The sequence below is a fragment of the Dasypus novemcinctus genome, chromosome 10, assembly GCF_030445035.2.
Source record: "Dasypus novemcinctus isolate mDasNov1 chromosome 10, mDasNov1.1.hap2, whole genome shotgun sequence".
Classification (NCBI taxonomy): Eukaryota; Metazoa; Chordata; class Mammalia; order Cingulata; family Dasypodidae; genus Dasypus; species Dasypus novemcinctus.
Genome location: NC_080682.1, coordinates 96,925,765 through 96,951,062, shown reverse-complemented (window position 1 = coordinate 96,951,062; position 25,298 = coordinate 96,925,765). Strand labels below are relative to the sequence as shown.

The 25,298-nt window shown below is 35.5% G+C and overlaps 1 pseudogene; it reads left to right on the top strand.

Annotated features, from left to right (window-relative positions):
• The first annotated feature begins 11,563 nt into the window (after nucleotides 1–11,563).
• LOC101427890 (transformer-2 protein homolog beta pseudogene) lies at nucleotides 11,564–14,901 on the top strand (annotated as a pseudogene).
• The last annotated feature ends 10,397 nt before the right edge of the window (nucleotides 14,902–25,298 follow it).

Sequence of the window (25,298 nt, the reverse complement as noted above, 5' to 3'; positions counted from 1 at the left end):
AGAAGAACACATAGCAAATAAACACAGAGAACAGGCAACTGGGGTGGGGGGGAAGGGGAGAGAAAGGGAAGGAGGGAGGGAGGGAGAGAAGGAGGGAAGGAAGGGAGGAGGGAGGGAGGGAGGAAGGAAGGAAGGGAGAGATGGAGGGAGGGAGGAAATCTTAACAAAACAAAAATTTTCATCCAGGCAAGCTTCAAAGGCAATGCCATGGGCTCCAAGCCAGAACAGACAGAGCATGCGGGGCAGGGTAGAAGTGGAGAGGACCAGGTCAGTGACTGACAGCATGCACAGAAAGAGGAACATGGGCTCGTGGAGGCTTCGCTCTGCCCGCACCAGGGCCAGGATGGTCACGTTCCCCACCACAGCCACCACGTACATGGAGCAGAAGGGGATCCCAGTCCAGACATGCAGGTGCTTCAGGCCTGGGATGCCCATCAGAGAGAAGGAATTTGTAGCATTTTAAGATGTATTTGCTGGCCCCCCTTTGTCCTGCTTTCTGTTTCTTATGGATGGAATTCTGTTGAGGGCAATTATTTCTTCCAAAGTTCATCACAACAAAACCTAAAAAGAAATGAAAACTGTATCTGGAAAACCCTCAAACACCACATGTTAGAAAACATTCATGTTTGTATTTTAGATTGAAAAACCAGTGACACCAGGCAAAAACTACACATTCAGTCTCAAAGCATTAACTTTAAATCCAGTTTTTAATCTCATGGTTTTTTTAAAACAAAAATAAATTTAAAACTATCTATTGGTGTTGAGATTCCAATACCACTTTTTAAATTCATAATTTGTTTAAATCATAAGATCACATTAGCTTTTGATAGAAACATTGCAGTTAATAAATGGAGGGGATATTAGAATTCACCTAGCCAACATTCTTCTTAATGTCATTCTCAAATGTAATTTTCTAGGTGATGTCTGGGTATTCTCAGGTGTGGGTTACTCCTTTCCTAGACATTTCAATGCTTGCTTTTCCTGATTCCTTTATAATGTGACGAAGCCTGTTCCTGGAGCTACAAGATAATACTGAGAGTTTATAACATCTGCATAATGACCTTTACAAAATAGGAGGATGGTAATCATGCCTCCACTAGGCTTTTTATTTCCAGGTAAAATTGTTCTATTTAATTTAGGTCCAGTTTTCAGAAATCCTCATTTTCTACTAAACTCTTCTGGACACTCCCCAGGATTCCTCAGTGGGATTTTCCTTCTTAACTTTTATTACTTGTAATGTGAACAGACCATTCACTGCAGGGATCAATGTGGCTGGTACCTATTTAGGTCTGTGTAGTATTAATGTGGTCTTGGTTTATATCATTTTGCATATGAAATAAAGAAGGAAGGTAATATTTAGTGTGCTCTGCAATGTGTAAAACACTGCCCTGGAATTTTTGTATATTTTGAATGGCAGGTGGAAAAGCAATGCAAACCAAATATTATTTCTCTAAATTTTAATGGTAGCTGGAAAAGCAATGCAAACTAAATACTATTTTTCAATTTTACCAATTAGTAAAGAATTGGTACCAGTAATGCAACACCATCATGGCATTAAAGCCACCAGAATTCTAACATAATTGTATGACTGCAAAGGACATTCTTTCCTGTCACATATATTAAATTCATAATTAGCCATAATCTGTTAATCTTTTGTGTAATTTTTAAAGTCAAATATTAAGCAAAAGCTTTTTTTAAAAAAAAGAGGACTTTGTACATAACTTGATAAATTTTATTATTTTAGATAATATTTTAACATTATCCTCCTGTGTTTCTATTTTCATTATCATTATTAAGCATTGATCATTACTAATTTTTAGCACTAATCAGTAACATCTGAATTTTTGTAGCTATGTATTCTATATCTATATCTAAGCAATCAAAAAGGATTTTGATAAAAGCTTAGACCAATCATGGAATTCTTTAAATCACCCCCAGAAATGGTGTTTTCCCCTTAATCAAACTACTCTACACATTGTCTAATAATTATGGATTTGTTGAAATTACTACTCATATTACAAATAAAGAATACTGTGTACTGCTCTGCAATTTGTAAAATGGTCCTCTTGAGTATTTCATTAATTGGAATAATATTCATGTCATCCTGTGTTCTGTGAGGAGTTTGAAATCATGTAAGAGATTTAGGATTTTGGCTAAAATACTCTGTTATTTCAAAATTTTCCCAGTCTGACTTGGATTTTATAAGAGGGTTATTTTCAGAATATTTTCAAGTATTATGACATTTGACTAAGATGAAATATAGTTAAAAAAAGTAAAACTCCATAAATTTCTTAACTATCACCAGTAAGTCTTTCACTTCTGTTTTTCTTATTCTTCTGATTTTTTTCAGATCCTCCATAGTCTTTTTCTATATCCTGATTTTAAGTGCCTTTATCTCCCTAATAAATATTAACATTATATATTGATTATATATATCTCCATTTTCCTATTCTGTAGAGTGCGGGTAACAAGATAGTTGGGAAGATTAAATTAACATGTTAATAACTTAGAGCAATATCCTACACAGAGCAAGATCTCAAGAAACCAAGTGTCAAGCATTGGGATTTGGTCATTCATCCATAGGCAATATGTACGTAATAAAATTTGTAGAAGAAGTATTATCAATAACAAGACCATTCATTCTAGCCTTTTCACCAGCAACTTTTCCTGGGCTTCTATCAAACTTCTAATCATTTCTCAAATATGCCATGAATCTGTAAAATTATGCATTTTTCACATACATTTCTCTCTTGCTATGTCCCCTCCTTTACTTTTTTTCATTTCCCTTTGCAAATCATTGCTCATCTTTTAGCATCTAGGTCAAAAGCCATCTCTTCTATGAATTTCTACTGGATTTCCTCAGATTAGAAAATTATTTTCTGTGCTCTTTGCCTCTTCACACTTTCTTTGACAGACATTTTCAAATTGTTGGATATTAGATTTATTATTATAATTGTTTATTTACATCATCACCATCACTATTATTTGGGCTTCCTTCTCCCTCATAAACTTATATTCTTCTTAGTGTATAAGTTGTGGCATAGCTAGTTTTTACTGTGACCCAGCCCAAAGTCTGGCATCAAATGATCTTTCTAAATAGGAGATCAAAACTGGGGAAAGTGGACTTGGCCCAGTGGTTAGGGCGTCTGTCTACCACATGGAAGGTCCGCGGTTCAAACCCTGGGACTCCTTGACTGGTGTGGAGCTGGCCCACGCGCAGTGCTGATGTGCGCAAGGAGTGCCATGCCATGCAGGGGTGTCCCCCGCATAGGGGAGCCCCACGTGCAAGGAGTGCACCCCGTAAGGAGAGCTGCCCAGTGCGAAAGAAATTTCAACCTGCCCAGGAATGGCGCCGCATACACGGAGAGCTGACACAACAAGATGACTCAGCAATAAGAAACACAGATTCCCATGCCGCTGACAACAACAGAAAAGGACAAAAGAACACACAGCAAATGAACACATAGAACAGACAACTGGGGCGGGCGGGCAGAAAGGGAGAGAAATAATAAATAAAAATAAATCTTAAAAAAAAAAAAAAAAACTGGCTGCTCAGTCTGTCCAACTTACAAGCCATGCAGCAACCGAGGATATATGCTACTTCCCAAATTCTGCATAAATGCGATGCTATTTCTAATATATATTTTGATTTAGTCAAGATGACTTTATGTCAATGTTAAGGATAGAGAAATTTCCTGCCCCCTCTGTCAATAATGAAAGAGGGTAGCTCCATGAAAGATCTTTTTTTCCCCATCGTTTTGTTCTTCCATAATTGTAAGATAGGACTACAGGTGCAACCAGGCAAAGCAGCTCATTGAATGTAGATCTGAGGTCAATGACTGATTGATTCATGGTTTGAAGATCTCCATTATCCAAATCTGCATTTCCAGAGACGGCTGAAACTAATCACATTTCTCTATGCTAGCATCAAGAACTTTTAACCATTCACAAAAGAACTGGATATCTGACTGCACACAAGCCTTCAGAGGCAACTAGATTTTTATACAACTGAAGTTTGTGCACATGAACATTTAAATTGTGGTATAATATGTATGTAGATTTTAGCACACAGGGACTTTTAATTTTTTTTCTACTCTCTAAAATTCCCTCAAGCATAGCACAATATTCAGATAAACACATTCAAATACATACAAATGAATACACTTAAATAAATTTTTATTTGAAAGCAAGGAAAAACTCAGTCAATCTTATTAAAAACACAGCCTGAATTTTCCTTCCAAAATATCAGTTTTCCTAGACCTCAGAAATCAAAGTTTCGAAGTGGTAGAGAACAAGATGTATATACTTTTTTAGAATCTGCCTTCAGAAGAAATTTTTATCACCCATGAAGTGTCAATCTGGAAGTCTTATTTGCACAGATTAGTCAAAAGATTAAATATGTCAAATAGTAATTAATACAACCAAAAGAATGTTAAGGTCTAGGTTGATCTGGAAAAGAAAGGAAGCAAAGAGGAAAGGAAGACTGGTATGTTTTTGACCAAATCTTCACCACAATACAGAGACACTTTTTTCACCTTACTCCTAAATATTTTTTCTTCCACAAGATTTTCTATGACAGACCATCCTCTAATCCTTAATGTGAGGAATCCAGATGTTTTTTTGGCTCACAGTTATCTGTGACCGCATGACCTGTTTCGATCAAACAATTTTATCTAATGCTATTTTAATTCTAGTTTGGAGTACCTATGATCCTATACAACTTATACTTCGGTTAGTCAAGATTTACCTATATTTGCGTTACTTACAAAGAAAGTAACTTCGGATACTTCAGCATACTTCGGATATATCTGTGATCTTTATAACTTTGTTAAAGATATTTAAAGAATAGGATGTTATCCTTTTGGGGAAATCATATCTCTATAAACACAGATGTTTCAATGTTGCCCTCTTCTCTTCTCCTGTCTTGCATCACTGAAATAAGTCACCGATAGTAAAAGCTCAGTCATCCGGAGAGTCAACTTCTATAAGGAGCAGCTACAAAGAAGTATGCACAGCAAACGTGAGATGGAGTTGCATCTGACTCCAGGTCCCAATGGATTAAAGGTTCTAGGTGGCTGGGGGACTGATGGCCCTCTGAGATAAGGGAATTTTCCCTAAACTATAAGACCTAAATTAATTTCATGTAGAATAATTAATCTCAAGTATCCTTGGGATTATAATTCATTTTTATTTTCCATGTTTTTTTCATATGCTTCATGCTTCATCATGGAATATATTTGCTAGATATATTTGGGGAAATATTGGAAAGCCAGAGAACCTTGGAAAAGGACTAGCATTTATTTACTGTGAGAAGCTATCATTTTGTAGGTCCTAAATTAAGTACTCTATATTCCTCATTTCATTTGATCTTCACAACAACATTTGGAAACAAAAAATTACCACTACACACATGAGGATACAGATAGACTGATAGATTAAATAAGTGGTACAGAATTTTAGAGCTAATGAAGTCAGGATGTGATTCCAGGTATGTCTGGATCCAAATTTCATTTTCTTCATCACTATATATGATCAAGATTCAAAATGAATTATGCCTGAATAAAGTCCATACTCTTTCATATACAAATGGTGAATTTCAAGATTATAACTGTCAATATCCAAATTATCAGCAAGTGTCTTGATAATTTTGTCCTGCTATGAGCCTGGTGTCACTTGTTGGACAGTAACTCCTCCTTAAAGCTCCCTGTGTTTCAGACACTCTTGATGTTTTCACTGTCTCCTTACTCAAGGTTCTGTGTCATGTTTTTGCTTCTGCCTCTAATGCTTTTCCCATTTTCTTAGCTTCAACATTACAGGTAGAATGTTATTTAACTTATTTTAACATTACTGGTAGAATGTCACTGTCTCAAGGGTCTTCTGTCTTATACTTGCATTTTACATGTCTATTTCACTTTGCATTCTTCCATTTTAAGATTTATTATGTTGAAAAATATTAAATGATTGTAACACCAGGGCAGGTTTCCAGGATTCACTCATACAAGAATTAACCTGTAAACGACAGAGAAAACAATCACATAGATTATGATGTGAACACTATCCCCTGCATTTAAGGAATGGAAACTCAATCTGCTACTAATTAAACAGTTCATGAAAAAATGACTGAAAGAAATGGAGGAATTAATTAAAAGTTGCTGTGAGAATTATAAGTCAACACTCCTTCAGGAAAATGTTTGCAACATGATCAGTGTATTTCGAATCATCATTGTTATGTTAAAAATTATGAAATCTCTATTATCTACCAAGAATTTTGCTGAAAGCTTTATGAATATTGTCTTTCTTTATATTCACACATACATGAATACACACACTAAAATCTTATGAAAAAGGTGCCATTTTTATCACCCTTTTACTTCTGATAATCTGTCTCCTAGATTGGAATTATTACATACTGCATCTTCCTTAAGGATTTTAGCACCTGACTCATTTTATCCTCTCCAGCCTTATTCTTATCTCAGTTCATCAGGATGCCAATAACCTGGCTTTCATTTCCTTAACCCCTTCTCTCCTAAAGATCTTGTCCTCTTTCCTGATGCTGGTAGTATTTCCCCAGGAGAACGAATGTTTTATCATTACTATTATCTTCAATATCTCCATACTTTCAAGTTCAAATCATCCATTTTCCAACTACTATCTCATGATTTTGTAGATTTTTCCCTCCAGTACAGCATCTTCAACAATACATTGTGATCATTCATCTCCTTCAAGTCATTTCTCCCTGATACCCAACATAATATCCAAGGTCATACACTCACATGTGGCCACATTCATAACCTTTTTCCTCTCACAAGTGAGGATACAGTTATAGGTATGGACATATCTAATAACTTTATCCTGAAGGTGCACATGCGATGTTCTTTATCAAAGAAAGTTTAAAGACAAATTTCTTATTGTCCCTAAACTTTCTGACAGTAAATAATTAATGCATTAGCCAAACTTTTACTAGCCCCTAAACGAAAAAACCAAAACAAAACAAAAAAAATTGCTTGAATTCTACTCACTGATACTCTAACCATTCCATGACTATACTTCTTCTAGAGAACTTGCCTGAGGAATAAACAACTGCCATCAGAATAACTCATCTCACTTTAAATACACAATTATTATATCAAATATATCAAGTGAGCCTTTCAGTCTGTTCATAATCCTGCAGTACGTTTTTTTTTTTTGCAGTCACCTCAAAAATGATTTCATATATTCTCTCAACCCAAACCTTTGTCAACTCTTCCTCCACACTTAGATGATAACTTTACTTCATATTTCACCAAAAGAAAAAAAAAAAAGATAGAATATTCCATCATCACAACTACCTATCTATTGACTGGACTCATTTATCCCTGCTGCTTTCCTGTCTCGTAATAAAAGTTAAATTTCTGTCTGACTTCTTTCAATAAGCTAGTCTAATCAAGGGCAATCATATTGTAGCCTGTTTCATTATTTTATTCTTTCTTTTGGCTGAATCATGATCCATTTTATGCATATACCACATTTTGTTTTTCTCTTCAACCATTAAGGGACGTTTAGGTCGTTACTACCTTTTGCCTATTGTGAATAGTGCTGCTATGATCATGTGTGTGCCAGTATTTGTTGTCTTGGTTTCAGGTCTAGGAGTAGAATTGCTGGGTCATATGATAATTATATTCATCTTTTGAGGAACTGCTGTACTATTTTCCCCACCAACAATATATAATGGGTCCAATTACTACAAATTTTTGCTAACACTTCATATGTTTCCAATGTTTCATTTGTTTCCTCAAAAGTTGAAGATGGCATTGGAATTTAGTGAAAAGAAATTGAGATGAGAATTATGTTTAAGGAAAGTAGATCCCCTAACGTGTAAGCAAAGGTTGGGTAGAGATTACATGTTACAGAAAGATTGTTAATATTTATTTTAAACAATTATTTTTGACGATTATCATTCTTATTCAAAACCCAAACTACCTTGCATATAGTAAAAATATATTAAATTGCTGCACTGATGGACCTGAAGCCTATAGAAACTTAAGAAAGGTCAAAAGCAAGAGATTGGAGCCAGATGCACAATGACTGCTGGGATAATGTGAGCTGTAGTTGCTGTAATCTTCAGTAATCTTGGAATGGCCCCAAAGTTTTTTGGAGATTTGTGGACTGGGGCTTGAATTATTTTTTGAAATTATGCAGGTGGGTAATACTATGAGCATTGAGGTTACTGGGATATAAAATGTATATATCTTAAATCAATATTCCCCAGGCTCCTGATTCTTCTGTTTATTTGTCAATCACAAGTTTATAAAAAGATACTTTTATCTACTAAGGATTATCTCATGTGTGGTTTATTTATTAATTTACTCAAACGCATCTTTTAAATATCAATTAATTTCCATATCCTATGAAATATGCTTTCAAGCACATTGTCATGACAATTTTGTTCATCTGGTTATTAATATTATGCCAGAGAGATTTAAAAAAATGAGAGATAGAATAATAGACTAAGGGGGCTAGAGACAACAGAAATAGAGAGAAAATAATGCTCTTATTTCAAGCACAGCTTCAGCATAGAATAATGTTTTATAAGTGTCCGATTAGAGGGTTGACGTATCATAAATCTCATTTCCTGACATATTAGCATTGTTCTGTGCAAAGCACCTTTATTTATTTATATGTTTGTTTATTTATTTATATTTCCCCAATCCCTTCTCTTTCACTGTAGCTAGAGAAACAGCTAGGTTGTCTGGGTTATTACCGGTTTATGCATTTGGTCCCCTTTCACTCTCAAAAGATGTACTGGTTTTGAAAAGAAATGATGCAGAATAGTACAGCTAAGGCAACAATTGCAATGTGTTTAATATTTTAATGGTTGATTTTATGTGTTTTTGCCAAATGGGTATTGTTCCTTTTTATGACTTTATTTCAACAGGAAAATGGCACTGTGTTGTAATATTTTATATCAGCACTCTGATGCTACGTATATATGTGTTTCAGTGCTTAAATTCTTGCTATTTAGAAAGGGAGCAGCCCTTATTCCTGACAACAATTTCAAACTTTGGCACTTGGGGAATTTATTGAAGAATTGGCAATTTTTTTAAAAAATGAAAAAAAAGTCAAAAAGAAAAAACAGTAAAACAACAGCACATAGGATTGGGACTGCAATTATTTTAACTGTGGTTTACATTGCACAATTGCTTTGTGACTACCAGGCCTTTAGAGATACTCCTTCATGTGCTTAGAGGCTCTGCTTGACTACATAATACATAAAATCTCACAAACATACATGTGAGTGCATGCTACATATATATAATGACATACAGCCCTTGTCTCTAGAATACTACTTAAAAGAGATGGTTTAGAATTGCTCTCATTTTGCCATCACTGCTGAGAGAAAGTCTGTCTTTTCTGTCACCCTTGAGAGGCAAGGAAAATTATATTACTTAAGGTACTTTGAATTTTCTCAAATGAATTACCTTAAAGTGGCTGGACTCAAAAGATGAAAATAATTTAATATGAAGTATTAAGTTAGATACTAATAAATGAGTTAATGAGTTATACTTTAAGCTTACATTTATTTTTTTAAATTTTTTGTCCTTATTTATTTTTTTTAATGTTACATTCAAAAAATATGAGGTTCCCATATACCCTCCACCCCCCTCACCCCACTCCTCCCGTAACAACAACTTCTTCCATCATCAGGGGACATTCATTGTACTTGGTGAATATATCTCTGAGCACTGCTGCACCACACGGTCATTGTTCCACATTATAGTTTACACTCTCCTCCAGTCCACCCAGTGGGCCATAGGAGGACATACCATGTCCAGTAACTGTACCAAAAGATTGGAACAGACACTTCTCCAAAGAAAAATACAAATGGCTAAAAAGCACATGAAAAAATGCTCCAAATCTCTAACTATTAGGGAAATGCAAATCAAAACTACAATGAGATACCATCTTACTCCCATAAGATTGGCAGCTATGAAAAAAACAGAAAACTACAAGTGCTGGAGAGATTGTGGAGGAATGGGGACATTCATCCACTGCTGGTGGGAATGCAGAAGGATCCAGCCATTCTGGAGGACAGTTTGGTGGTTTTTCAAAAAAACTAGCTATAGATTTGCCATATGACCCAGCAATTCCACTCCTGGATATATACCCAGTAGAACTGAAAACAAGGACACAAACTACTATATGCACACCAATGTTCATAGCAGCAATGTTCACTATTGCCAAAAGCTGGAATCAACCCAAATGCCCATCAACAGATGAATGGATAAATAAAATGTGGTATATACATACAATGAAATACTGCTCGGCTTTAAGAACAAATACACTACAAACACACATGATAACATGAATGAATCTTGAGAACCTTATATTGAGTGAAGCAACCCAGGCATTGAAGGACAAATACTACATGACCTCAGTGATATGAAACAAGTAAATTAAGCTTACATTTATAGATATCAGTAACAACAATGAAAGGATTTCTTGTATTTTTAACTTGATAAAGGAAGTTGTTCCTATAGCTTGATAGATGGCTCATTTCATTTCTTCTGTAGTAAGAACATGGTGTTTCTCCTTTATTTTTATATATTAAACATCTAAGTTTGGTAAGGATGATTAAGATATTTGATCATTTGATACCACCTTAACTTGGAACCAATATATATAAAATTTCTACCTATATATTCTCTTTTTTCCAATTATGTCAGCTATATCTGTATTGTATCTTATGGAATGGTTGTTTATTTATATTATATTAAAATATTGAACAAATGTTTCCACTTAATCTATGTTAATGTTTATTTAAAATTCATTAGATATGTTCTGTAAACTGATAATCAGAAAGTTTTCCAAAGTACTTGATATTTTCTACTATCAATTAGTCCCTTGATCATTTGGTTGTGGTATTTCCTTTACTGTACATGAAATTATCCTATGTATTACAGTTTTCTGCATGAGTAGCAATTTTGTTCCATGGGTAACTGCTAAGTTTTGATCCAGTAGTCTATTGTTTTATCATGAAGCCTTATAATATGCTTTACAATTGAAAGAGAGGTTCAGTCACATAAAACTTTGCTTTATTTTTCAATGTTTGTAGCTATTTTCCATTATTTTGTTCCCGTTGATAAATTTTTATTTACCCTGTAAAGATTTAAATATTTAATTATGATTAGGAGTTTTACATTCAACCATTTATTCACCTGAATAAAAGAAAAAGAATGATGAAAGAGAGTAATAGATTTGATGTGATTTCAATATCTAAAAATAATGTCAAGTTCAGAAAAGACTCATTTAGTGTAGATCCATTGGGTATGCTTATAAATTGATCAGGTTATCAGATTAAAGTAGAGAGAAGAATTAGAGAAATAGAAGATAATGATTTCCATGATAATATAACAATCGATTCTTTGTAATTTTAAGAATAAATATTTAATAATTGAATATATCTATTATGAGACTATTCAACAGCAATAATTTCCAACCTTTTCTGCTTCCTGGTTTCTCTGGCTTGTAGGTTTATCATCCACAGATCTCAATTCTCTTCTGTATCTTATACCTGACTGCCATAATGGGCAACAGCACCGTATTGACGGTGATCAGGATGGGAAAATCACTTCATGAACCCATGTATTTCTTTCTTTTCATGCTGGCTGTCAGTGATCTGGGCCTCTGTGTCACAACTTTATCTACCATTCTTAAGCTTTTCTGGTTCAATGTTCGTGATATAGACATTGATGCATGCCTTACCCAGATGTACTTTATTAGCATCTTCTCCTTGATGGAGTCAGGTATCCTACTGCCTCAACAATGCCTCCATGTGAAGATGTTTTTGGTGTTTGTATTACAGGCAATCATTGTTTTCATCCCAGTCCCTGTTCTCATTAACCAACTAAAATTTTGTGAGGCCAACGTGCTTTCCCATTCCTCTCCTGCTCTGATCACCAATATTAATAGCTTCTTAGGACTTGCTGCATTATCATCACATTTGGGGTTGATTCTGTGCTCATCCTGCTCTCCTATGTAAAGATCCTGACCACAGTGCTGGGTATTGACTCCCAGGAGAAATGAGTCAAGGCCTTCAACACACGTGTTTCCCACATCTGTTCTGTGTTGCTGGTCTATATCTCCCTGTTAGGCATGTCCATCATTCACTGCTTTGGGAAGCATGCCCCACCTGTGGTTCAGGTCAGCATGAGCTATGTCTACTTATCGGTGCCTCCTGTGCTAAACCCAGTTGTCTATTGCATCAAAACCCATGAGATATGCACCTGCATGCTAGGGATTTTCAAGAACATGTCAAACAATAGTTATTAATTAGGGTTTTATTTTTCCTGCACCTGCCTCCACTATAAAATGCATCTACTAAGCAACAAAACAAGAGATATTGAGTCCAAGAGAATGGATATATATCTGTTAATTCTGCACATGAGTCATTAAAAAACAAAACAAAACAAAACAAAAACACTTAGAGAAGGATAAAAGAAAATGTGACCAAAACAGGATAACATCTAATCCTGTGTATTCTGTGCCATGCAGTTAATAATTCAAATTCAGTAGTCTAAGAGAACTCTTCTTCTGTTGAACAATTCAATTTATAAACTAAGACAGCCACATTTGATTTAATTCTATTCTGATTCTACATCAACTCTCTTTAAAAGAGTTTTTGAAATTTTATTATGTTGAAACTTGATTGCTATGTATATCCCTTTTCAGATTTAAAAAATTTTCCATGAATTTGCAAGATCTTCAAATGCAGGAGAAACTAAATTGTCCTGTAAACTGAATGTTAGAAGATCAATTATTCAACAAATATTTTTCAGCTCCTGCTCTCCACCAGGCACAATAAAAACACTGAGAAAGAATCACGTGTATAAAATAGGCAAAATCTCTGACCTGATTGATGCTATATTAAACTGAATTAGGAAAATACCTTAGAAAGGAGACTTATCCTTTTACATTGCCATCAACACACACCCATTTAAAAGTTCCAGTCACTTGCAGAGAATCACAGCCCTGGATGAACATGGTATGTGGGATCACTTCAGGACCAATAAGTACCTCTGAGTTACTTTGTGGGAGAGACTAAATTGTGCATCATTCTTTCTCTCAAGTCTCATATATCTGGGGTTCTTTCAGGCATCTTGAAGAGGATCAAGTCAACCAACCAACAAGCTGTTATTTTCCTTTAAATGGGCACATTACCATCCTTATTGAGTAAAGAACTAAACTACATTATGTTCCCTAGGTGCAAGGATTAATAGGCTCAAGGCTAAAAAATGGGCTTTCCTTAATATGATGGAGAGTAAAAATAAACAAAATTTTATTTTGTTAATTGCTTACTAAGCAGCAGCACACTTTACTAAATACATTAAATTTGTCATTTTATGAGAATGTGGCCACAAAATAATGGTAGTTTGTTATACCCTGTTTAGAGGAGAGGAAATTAAATCTCAGAGAAATATCAGTTACTAAGCATAGGACTAGTATTATATTATTTGCCTCTACCATTCCAAATTATATCCTTTTTTATAACCTTATTTCAACTTCCTAATAGACAAAAGGTAGCTAAAAATTATGGAAGCTTTATTATGAAAATCCTGTGCAAACACATTTATCTTATTTAATCCTAAAAACAAACTCAATTGTTTCTCCAGTGTTCAATGTTCTGTAAAATGAATAAATGAGAAAAGATTAGTTAAATAACATGACGGAGGTCTCCTTGAAAAAGAAAAAAATGAAAAAAAAAAGCTTAATCATACATGTCATAAAACTAAATATCATATTCTTTTTTTAATTGTTAAAGAAGCTTTAGATTACATAAATGTTACATAAAAAATATACGGGAGAGCGAACTGGGACCGCACCATGAAAACCCTTGCGTTCTGGGCCGGGGGGGTGGAGAGGGTTTAATGGGCGCTGCATCATGTCAGGTATTGCTAGAGCCCAGGCATACACGGTGAAGCGATCTGCACCGGAGCCTCAATAAAGAAGGTACCCTTGACTGGCAGCTTCGACTAAGCACATGGAAGGACGACAGCAGCTGGGAGTCCTGAGCGACAGTAGCGAGAGAACTATGCGAGCGGGAATCCCCGTTCTGCTTCCAGAAGTGGAAGTGCTCAAGGATCTGGCAAATGTGCAAGGGATACCCCTGCAAGATCTCTCTCCAAGGAAGATTCCAAGCGTTCCAGACCAAAGTCGAGGTCCACATCTGAATCTAGGTCTAGATGCAGAAGTTCTCTAAGGCATTACACAAGGTCACCGTTTCAGTCCTGCTCTCATAGAAGTCAGGTAGCAGGTTTTACAGTCGAGATTATAGCAGGCGGCATAGCCTCAGTCATTCTCCCAAGTCTACTCACAGGTGTCATGTTGGAAACTGGGCAAATCCTGATCCCAACTGTTGTCTTGGAGTATTTGGGTTAAGCTTGTACACCAAAGAAAGAGATTTAAGAGAAGTGTTCTCTAAATATGGCCCCATTGCTGATGTATCTATTGTTTATGACCAGCAGTCTAGACGTTCAGGAGGATTTGCCTTTTTATGTTTTGAAAACGTAGATGATGCCAAGGAAACTAGGGTGTGCCAATAGAAAGGAGCTTGATGGTCAAAGGATCAGAGATGATTTCTCTATAAGTAAAAGACCGCATACCCCAACACCGGGAATTTACATGGGGAGACCTACCTATGGCAGCTCACGCTATGGGGATTACTACGACCGAGGATATGATAGAGGCTATGATGGTCAGGACTACACTAGCAGATCACACAGAGGAGGAGGTGGAGGAGGTGGAGGATGGAGAGCTGCTCAAGACTTGGATCAGATATACAGAAGGCCGTCACCTTCGTCCTACAGTCATGAAGGATACAGATCATGTTCCAGATCTCCATCCTACACACCTTGCTGCTATTAAAGCATGAAATTGAAGACTTTCTGCAACTGGCCCTAGAGTTGGAATATTGTTTGTGGACAATATTTTTTATTGTCTCCTGTGTGAAAAGTGAACAGTGCCTAGTGAAGTTAGGTGGCATTACACCTTTTATGATGACTACTTTTGGTGGAAGTGAAATGTGTTTTCATTCTGCATTTGTTCAAAGTTAAGTGTTTTCCGAGAAGTATGTTTTGCATGTGTTTTTTTTACACTCTAAATTTTGACTGCTGAGAAGTTGCTATTGTACAAACTTAATTTCAAAGGTTTTTCTACAGAATCCAGGGTATTCTGAAGATCGAAGCCTGTGTGTAAAGTGCTACCAAATGACAAAAAGCAATAATAAGCACTTTGATTTCTAAAGAAAAGAAAAGAAAAAAAATACAGGATTCCCATATGCCCCACTCCCTTCAACCTTCTGATGAACAGGTATCGAATGCATAGTGAAGCATTGCTACTAACTGTGGACCACAGTTTACATTGTATTTTATACTCTGCCCCACATAATTTTGTAGGTTATGGCAAAATATTCTAATGCCCTGAAAATGCCCCCATATTATATCTATTCTTCCCTGTCCCTCCCCTAAGAACCTCCGGTGACCACTGCCCCTACATCAATGATAAAAGTTTTTCCACTGCTAGAACAATAATAAGTAGTGTACAATAAATAAAGTCTACTTTAGTACATTGTTCATTGCCGAATCTTGAGGATTTGGGGATAGTGATGCACACTGAGCTTCTAATTGAGAGGGGGCTTAGATCCCATGAGGCAGATGGATGTAGCTACCTTGCTTGCAGTGGGAGACACTCTGTTCCTTGGGATGGGTGTTGTCTATCATCATCTTGATAGTTTTTCTGGGTGAGTCCAATGAAATAGAGAATAGGTGTTGCAACTTGGCTGAAATTCAGGGCTCTACTGGCACATGGACAAACAAAAGATTTAAGTCTCTGGGACATGTATTTATTAAGTATAGTGCTAAATATAGGTTCAAATAGTAGGGGCAGAAGAGCCATGTGTAGCTCTGTTACACTGGGAAGTGTAAATTCAAATGTAAGCACCACTGACAGGGTGCCAAATTCTAGAGCTGTCTACCCTGCTTTTAGGGTCTGGATATCTCTAAAGCCCACAGGAGTCCCACTATTTGAGGCACTGTTTACTATAGCAGTCAATGAGATCCTGCTGAGATGTGAATAAACACATCCAACTCACTTTGAAATCTCTTACCCATAAAAATGCATTTGTATTTACCAATTCTCCCTTTTGGTCAAGGTCTGAATTGAGATGCATTACTAGTTGTTGCTTGGTAATAATCCCTCAGTGTTAGAGAGGCTCACTCATGGGAATCATGTCCCATGCTGGGGAGGGATGAGGTAGTGTTGTAGAATTTGAGAGAGGTTCAATTATTTGCATATAGAGAGGTCAGACTCAGGAAAGATTTTGAGAAGGAAAAACAGTTTATTGATGGCCGGCCGGACTCTGGAGCTTTCTGTTTCAATCCCGAGCCTGGAACAAGATTTTTGAGTCCCTTTTATACAGAGAGGAAAGGCCAAATGATCCTTTTGTTTCAGTTCTCAATAGGCTTGAATTAGCATATATATCTTCCACATCTTAGGTAAGCTTTTAGCATGGACCTCAGGCATTCTAGATAAGTTTTTAGCATATTTGGTTTGCATCTCCCTGAATACTTAAAGTTTATAGACCTTGCATTGTTAAACTGTTTCCTGGGACTGGAGTCCTTGCCATGGTCACCAAGGGCAGGACTGTAGCCTTTTATCACCCCACACCCACAAGTCACGGATAATTTAGGTTATCTCTGAAGAAAAAAAGAGCCTCGCACCCATAGCCCACATCAATATCAGTGAGAACATACAATAGCCATCCTTTTGTGTCTGACTTTTTTCATTCAACATAAAACCTCAATGTTATCCCATGACATCATATGTACCCTGAATTCATTTTTTCTTATAGTGAATAGTATGCCTTCACATGTACATACCACATTTTTTTAAAAATCCATTCATTAGTCATTGGACACTTTTTGTTTCCATTTTTCAGTAATTGTGAACAATACCACCATGGACATCAGTGTTCAAATATTTTTTTGTGTCTTTGCTTTCCATTCTTCAGAATATATTCCCAGCAGCAGATTAGCCTTATGATAGGACAGTTCTTTCATTAGCTTTCTTTCTTTCTTTATGGTACAGGGACCACAGAAAGGGTTCAGGAACTCATATGTGGGAAGCTACCACTCAAACACTGAGCCACATCACTCCCCTGAGGGTTTTTTTTTTTCTTTTCATTTGTTTGCTTGTTGTTTGTTCATTTCTTTAAAGGAGGCTTTGAGGAAAAACCAGGGAGTCCCATTTGGGAAGCAGGCACTCAACTGCTTGAACCACATCTGCTCCCTGTACTTAGCTTTCTGAAGAACTGCCAAATTGTCCTCCACAGACACTGTACTATCCTATATTCCTTACATTCCCTACATTCCCACCAACAGTGAAGGTGTGTAACTATTTCCCTGTATCTTCTCCAGCACTTGTAATTTTCTGTGATTTTTTTTTAATATTGGCCATTCTATAAGGCATGAAATTGTCTCTTATTGTAGTTTTAATCTCCATTTCTTCATGTTACTTATGTTGAGCATATTTTCATATACTTTTTTAGATGATTAGTATTTGGGTCATTTAAACATATGGCAAGTGATTAATTCACTTTTGCAAGCCCTAAATTAGAAGTTCCATAAGCACAGAGGCTGTGGATGTTTAGTTTACTTCTGTATCAAAAGGGCTTTAATCAGTGCTTATAACTATAGCAGATGCTTGATAAATAGTGCTTATAACTAAGCATAGTGCTTATAACTATGCTTGATAAATAGTGCTTATAACTAAAGCAGATGCTTATAACTATAGCAGATGCTTGATAAATAGAATTTAAATGGCAGATGGTACTCAGTCAGTGAATTGAGAATGAGATAACAGAAGGTCCTTGATAAAGGGTTAGAACAATGAATTCACCAATTCTGAATTTACATTCTACTATAGATCTCTTATGTCAATAAAGTAATTTCTTGATTGTTGAGGATACTTTTCAGTTTGCAATCACTACTCATAGTTGAAAGCATTACTGACAGACTTATGAATTGTTAATTGTTGATAATATTTCAATCAAGAAGATAAATGAAGAAATGTCACACTGCCAAAAATTTTAAGAATACATATATATGTATTCTTAAAATATATATATATATATATATAATTCATATAAATAAAAATATTCAGAAATCCCACTTTGCAAATTCCAATTAAAGCCTAAATGAGATAAAACACTTTGGTGAGAAAATTGGAAAGAACATTTTAAAAGAATAATCCTTACAACCAGTGAGAATATTGATGATATTGGAACACTTATATTCACCTTATAGGATAGTGATTAGTATGAACGTTCTTAAAAATAAGTTGGTGCAATTGTTTTGGAAAATGTCTGTATATTTTATATTAGCTAAAACCCAACCAAAATGACAACCAAAACCAAACTATTAGCTTAAAAATACAGAAATTAAAAACTGTAAAACAAAACCAAGAATAAGCATAAAGACAAAAGTATACAATCCAGGTCAAACGTTTGAGACCAATTTAACTTCATAGCCTGTACATTTACAATTCCTATATCACTCTGTCATGTCACAATATTTTTTTCACCTGTTACAACATATACCTTGGTACATTGCATGTCCATAAATCTAGATTTATCATTAACTTTTATATTTGCATTTTGGCATGTGAAAGAAGAAGTGGAATTACATATAAAAACATACTAGACAAAAATACTGGAATTTTAAAATACACAAATGGGTAGTCTTTATTTTTTAATGCTGTTTTGTACCATTGTCTAGAGTCCTTTCCTTTTGGTCTCAACAGCTTCTTTTAATATTGTTTGTAGGGCTGGTTTAGTGGAGGTGAACTCCTTCAGCTTTCATTTATCTGAGAATATCTTAATTTCCACTTCATTTTTGAAAGAGAGTCTCACCAGATAAAAATTTTGACTGACAGTTGTTTTACTTCACTTAAATTATTTCACTGCACTATCTTCTTGCCTCCTTGGTCTCTGGTGAGAAATCAGCATTCAATTTAATTGGGAGTCCCTTGTATATAACACATTGTTTTCTCTTGTAGCTTTCAGAATATCTCCTTGACCTTTGCCTTTGATAGTGTAATCAATATATGACGAGGTGTATTTCTCTTCATATTTACCCTGTTTAGTGTTCTCTTGTTTCTGTGATGTACATATTCACATCTTTACTAATTTTGTGAAGTTCTTTAACATTATTGTTTGACTATCCCTTCTGCCCCTTTCTCTCACCCATAATGCCTATATTAGTGCACTTAATGTGTCTCATAACTATCTTAGTCTATTTTTGCTTTAAATATTTTTTCTTTGTGCCCTTAGCCTGAATCATTTCAAGTGTCTTGTCTTCAAGTTCACTGATTCTTTATTCCATCAGTTTTGATCTGCTCTTAAAAACTTCCTGGGCATTTTTTTTCATTTCAAATACTGTGGTCTCCACTCAAGTAGTTTATTTTTGTTTCTTTGTTTATTTTTAATCATAACTTTAGTTGAATACCAGACATTGTTTTAATAGAACAATAAAGGCAGATGTAAATATTATTTCTTCCAATAAAAGCATATACAAATTTTCCTTGTAGCCTGTTTGAGTGAGATGCTGGGTCAATGTAGTCTATAGTTGAGCTAGATCTTGACCTTAGGTTTAGCTACATGCTATACCGCATAGTCTTCAAACTCCCACAGTGTTAGACTTCTGCTCCTTCATAGTTAGTCTGAGGCTCTGAGAGATGAAGGGTTTCTTGCACTTCTTCTGAAGACTTAAGGAAGTGCTATGCCTCTTTGTCTTAGCTGATGGGATCTCTTATAACACTCCTGCCCTTCCTCCAGTGGTCATACACAATCTTTCAGTACTCACTGCCTGGGATGCAGAAGGCTTTTCTTGGTTCTTCTGCCACTTTCAGCTTAGGTCAGCCATGGGCACCTGTACCACAGAGAAGGATCTCTCTCATTTCTTCTGCTTTACTCCAAATCTTTCTTGTGAAGTCTCAGTGAAATTCAAGGGAGGAGGAGAGGGACTTCTTTCTGATGGTGAACAGAACAACAAACCCCCTCATTTCAATAATGAAAATGTTCTTGGAGTAGACCTGTGGCCTCTACTTACACACATGAGTTTTTAATTCCATCTCCTTGGACATTTTCCCACATGACTAATTCACATGCCTGGCAAGTGGGCAGCTCACTGCTGATGAGGAAGATGGAGGCAAGAATTCCCAAATTTGCATGGAAGAATCCTTCCTTAACTCTTCCTAGTTTCTGGTGATTTGCTGGCAATTTTGGGTTTGAGTCTCTCCTTTGTCATCACAGGGCATTCTCCCCTCCATTCTCTTACTTTTGCTTGACACCATTTTTAAAATTTCTTACTTAGATTCTCATATTGTTCACTCATTGTTTTCCTGATATCATGGAATTCTTTCTCTGTACTTTGCTTTATCTCCTTGAGCATTTTTAAGATAATTTTTAAAAGGTTTTGTTTGTTATGTCCACATTCTCATCTTCATTGATGTTCTCTGTATTTTTATCATTTTCCTTTAGGTGGGCTATCATGTCCTCTTTCTTTGTTTGTCTTGTACTCATTCATTGCACAGTGTATATTTTAGTATTTTAAAATGTTAACTCTGGGATTACACCCTGGTAAGTCTATTCTTGTTTTTTTAACAAGCTGGTGAAAGACAGAGAAAGATAGAGAATTTCTTAAGCTTCAGCCCTCCTAGCAAGAAAGCCAGCCCTGGTGAATGCAGTTTATAGGGAGTGCCCTGTCTTTCTGGGCTTCTGTCTTCTCCTGGTCTTCTGCTAATTAGTTGTTTTTTATTTCCCTTGTTTACAGACATGTGGTTGTCTCCTCTGTTTCCCAGAAGATAGACCATGTTTTTTTTCTGGATATTTGATGTGAGCAAGTCTTATCCCAAACTGTAGACCTCTATAGTTTATTACACCTCTTTTCTTGTCTCATGTTGCTTTCCTCTTGAATGAAATACTGGTAGAGGAGCTATCCCACATAGGACTTTCCCATGTCCACTTCCCAGCTACACAGGGCCACAGAACAATGAAGGTGATGCAGACCAGCTCCAAATTACCCTGGGAAGGGTGATCGAGAACAACTTGAGATGTTTCTCTAATGACTCTGCAAAAATGAGCTTTCCTGGCATTTCCAGTAAATGCAGCCCTGAAGTGAAATGTCCCTTGCAGCTCTGAGGAAGTGCTATGACTTTAAATCTCCAAGAGCTGTGCCCCTCACTGAGTTGTTTGAAACAATGCTGTTGTTGCTTTTATTTGGGTGGGGCTGAAAGAATGGTTGCCACCACTTCTGTCCACAGGGGTTGGAAAAAAACTGAGGTGGGAATCAGTGATTTAAGTTTCTTCATCAAAAACCATGGCCAGTAATTTGTTCCGGTTATTTTTCTGGTGGAATAAAATTTTTAAGACACTTTCTGCTGACTGCAGCTATTCAAGATTAAACTCTGCTTGCATCTGTTGCGAAAGGGGTGAACGGGCCCGCCCCAGAATAAGGAGAGCTATTTAGTGTTCTTCACCAAGTTTATCTGCATCATCCTCTTACTCTTCTCTCGATGCTGTACAAGTGTTTTTCTGTCCTCTGGATTTACAAAATAATGGCTTCAGACAGTACCTGTCTATTTAATACTTGTTTAGGTATGAGGAGAGACTCCTAGGGGCCCCTACTCCACCATTATCCTTGAAGTTTGACCTCCTTCTGCCTTTGTAAACCAGGATCATATGTTTTCTATTTAAAGATGTTGATTTTTCCTACTGGCTGTTACACAGCCTAAACACTGTTGGGAGACAACTAGTAAAATGAAACACAGATTTTTTTTTTGTCTTGAGAGACTTCTGGAAAATTGTGATCAGTCATTCTTTGATTTTTAAGTAAATTACTACTCCTCAAAAATCTCTTGGAGCTTCCTAGAAAGGCCCATTTATCTAATTTATGTGTTTGCTATTTTATTTTATTTTTTGTTTCTCTTTTCACCCTTGTAATTTTTGCTTCCTATTTTCCCTGATAATATTTATTTTCTCTTTCTCTTTCCTTCTTTTTTATTTTTTCTTTTCTGTTTCTTCTTTTGTCTTCTAGCTTTCCTTTTTTTTTTCCTTTTTCTAATATATTTTTTTCCTTTTGAACATGTTTAAATACAATGATCTAGAATAAGTGGAATTGTGTGATAAAGAGGACTCCTAAAACGAAACAAAACAAAATGAAACAAAACCATAGGTGAAAAAGAGATTATAAACAACTGAATGAGGCCACCAATATAAATAGATGCCTAGACATCAGTAAATATTGCAAGTCATCATAAGAACAGGAAGTCTTGACCCATTCTAAAAAATCAAATAAAAAGCAGGAGGAGATGCACAATGTGGAATAACTAATCAAGTCCTTAAAAAAATCAAGTCCTTAAAAAAAATCAATTAAATGAAGAAGAGATAAAGGATATCAAGAATACACTGGAAGAACACACAAAAGAAATTGTAAAGATAATACATACTACATTGATGAAAGGCACAATGTAAGAAACTGAAAATAGAAGCATATAATAGTAGATTGTAAAAGGCGGAGGAAATAATTAATAATGTTGTAGATAGGACATCAGAAATCACACAGGTGCTACAACAGAAAGACAAAAAAAAAAAGGGAAAAATTTCAATAGGGACTTGGAGAACTGAATGACAATACAAAATGTACAACTATATACATTATGGGCATCACAGAGAGAAAGGAGAAGGAAAGGCTGCATAGGAGTATTTGAAGAAATAATGGTTGAAAATTTCCCAAATCTTATGAGGTTTATGTATATACATGTCTAGGAAGGCAGACTATTCCAAGAACAATAAATCCTAGAAGACTCATCTGGAGACATATATTAATCATATTGCAAAAGCACAAGACAAAGACAGAATCCTGAAAGCAACTACAGAAAAGAGATTCATCATATTTAAAGGCAAGTATAATAAAATTAATGTTGATTTCTCATCTGAAACCATGGAGGTGAGAAGGCAGATGTATGAAATAATAATTGTGATAAAATTTAAAAAAATAATTCCAGTCAAGAATCCTGCATCCAGCAAAACTGGCATTCAAAACTGAGAGGGAAGTGCTCTATTTTCACAATTAGAACATCGCATTGGAGGGTCATTAAAGGAACAGAGAACTTGAATAATGTGTAAGAGGAATTAGATCAGATTGACTTACAGAATATTACACCCAAATACAGCAAGATATATATTCTTCTCAAGTGCACATGACGCATTCTCCAGGATAGACCACATGCTAGGTGGTAGAACAATTCTCAGTGAATTTAGGAAGATTAAAATTATACAAAATACTTTCTTTGACCACCTTGGAATGAAACTGGAAATTAATAAGGGGCAGATAACCAGAATAAGCACAGAGATATGAAAGTTAAAAATCACACTCTTAGACAACCAAAGGGTCAAAGACGAAATTGCAAAAGAAATCAGTAACTGACTTGAAATGAATGAAAATGAGAACAAAATATAGCAAAACCTATGTGATGTTGCAAAAGCAGTGCTAAGAGTTAAATTTATGGCCATAAATGCTTATGTTGTAAAAGAAAAAAGTGCTATTTGAAAGATTAACTGCACACCTGGAGGAACTAGAAAAGAGACAACAAACTAATTCCAAAGCATGCAGAAAGAAGGAAATAAAGGATAGTGCAGAAATAAATGAAAATAAAATAAAAAAATAACTATAAAAATTAACAAAATCAAAATCTGGTTTCTTGATAAGATTGAGAAAATCAACACATCCTTAGTGAGGCTAACAAAGAAAAAAGGAAAGAAGAATCAAATATATAAAATCAGAAATGAGAAAGAGAATATCACTACTAAGCACAAGAAATAGAGTATCATAAGAGCTTACTTTGAAAAATTGTATGCCAGCAAGACAGACAATTTAGATTAAATGGACAAATTTCTAGAAACACACAAGCAACCTACATTGAGAAAACAAGAAATAGAAGCACTTAACATACAAATCACAACTAGTGAGATTGAACTAGTCATCAATCCTCCCAACCAGTAAAAGCACAGGACCAGAGGGCTTCACAGGGGAATTATACCAACCATTCCAGAAAGAACTAATACCAATCCTGCCTAAACTCTTCCAAAAAATTGAAGAGGAGGGAACACTACCTAACTCATTCTGTGATGCCAAAATCAAGCTAATACCAAAGACATGTGCAGATGCTACAAGAAAGGGAAACTACAGAACAATCTCTCGAATGAACTTAGACATTTTAAAAAACCACAGCTAACACCATACCCAATGGTGAAAGAATAAAGGCTTTCCCTTTAAGATCAGAAACAAGACCAGTTATGCTCACTGTCACCACTCTTATTTAAAATAGTATTAGAATTACTTGCCTGAACACTCAGGCAGGAGAAAGAAATAAAAGGAAACTAAATTGGAAAGGAAGAAGTAAAACGTCCACTATTTTCAGATGACATCCTATACATAGAAATCCCAAAAAATCCACAACAATGCTTGTAGAGCTGATAAAGAAATACAATAAAGTGGCAGGATATAAGATCAACACTCAAAAATCAGTAGCATTTCTATAAACTAATAATGAGCAATACAAGGAGGAATTCAAGGGAAAAAAAAAACTCCATTTACTATAGCACCTGAAAGAATAAAATATCTAGATATAAACTTAACTACAGATGGCAAGGACTTATACACAGAAAACTACATAACATTGCTAAAGGAAATCAAAGCAGACTCAAATAAAAGGATGAATATTCCATGTTCATTGATTGGAAAACTGAATATACTAAGATGTCTATCCTACAAAAATTGATTTACTGATCCAAAGCAATCCCAATGAAAGTTCCAACAGTTTTTACTAAACTGCAAAAACCAATTGTCAAACAGATTTGGAATGATAAGGGACCTCGAATAGCCAAGCACATCTTGAAAAGGAAAAATGAAATTGGAGGAATCACACTACCTAACTTTAAAGCATATTACAAAGATACAGAGGTCAAAACGCATGGTATTGGCATGAGGATAGACATACTGACCAATGGAGTAATATTGAGAGTTTAGATATAGATACACACATATTTGGCCAATTCATATCTGACAAGGTCATCAAGCCCACTCAAGATTAATCTCTTCAACAAACAGTGCTGAGAAAAGTAGATATACAAAAAATAAATAAATAAAAAGAATGAAAGAGGATCACCATCCCACTCTCTATAAAAAAATTAACTCAAGATGCAT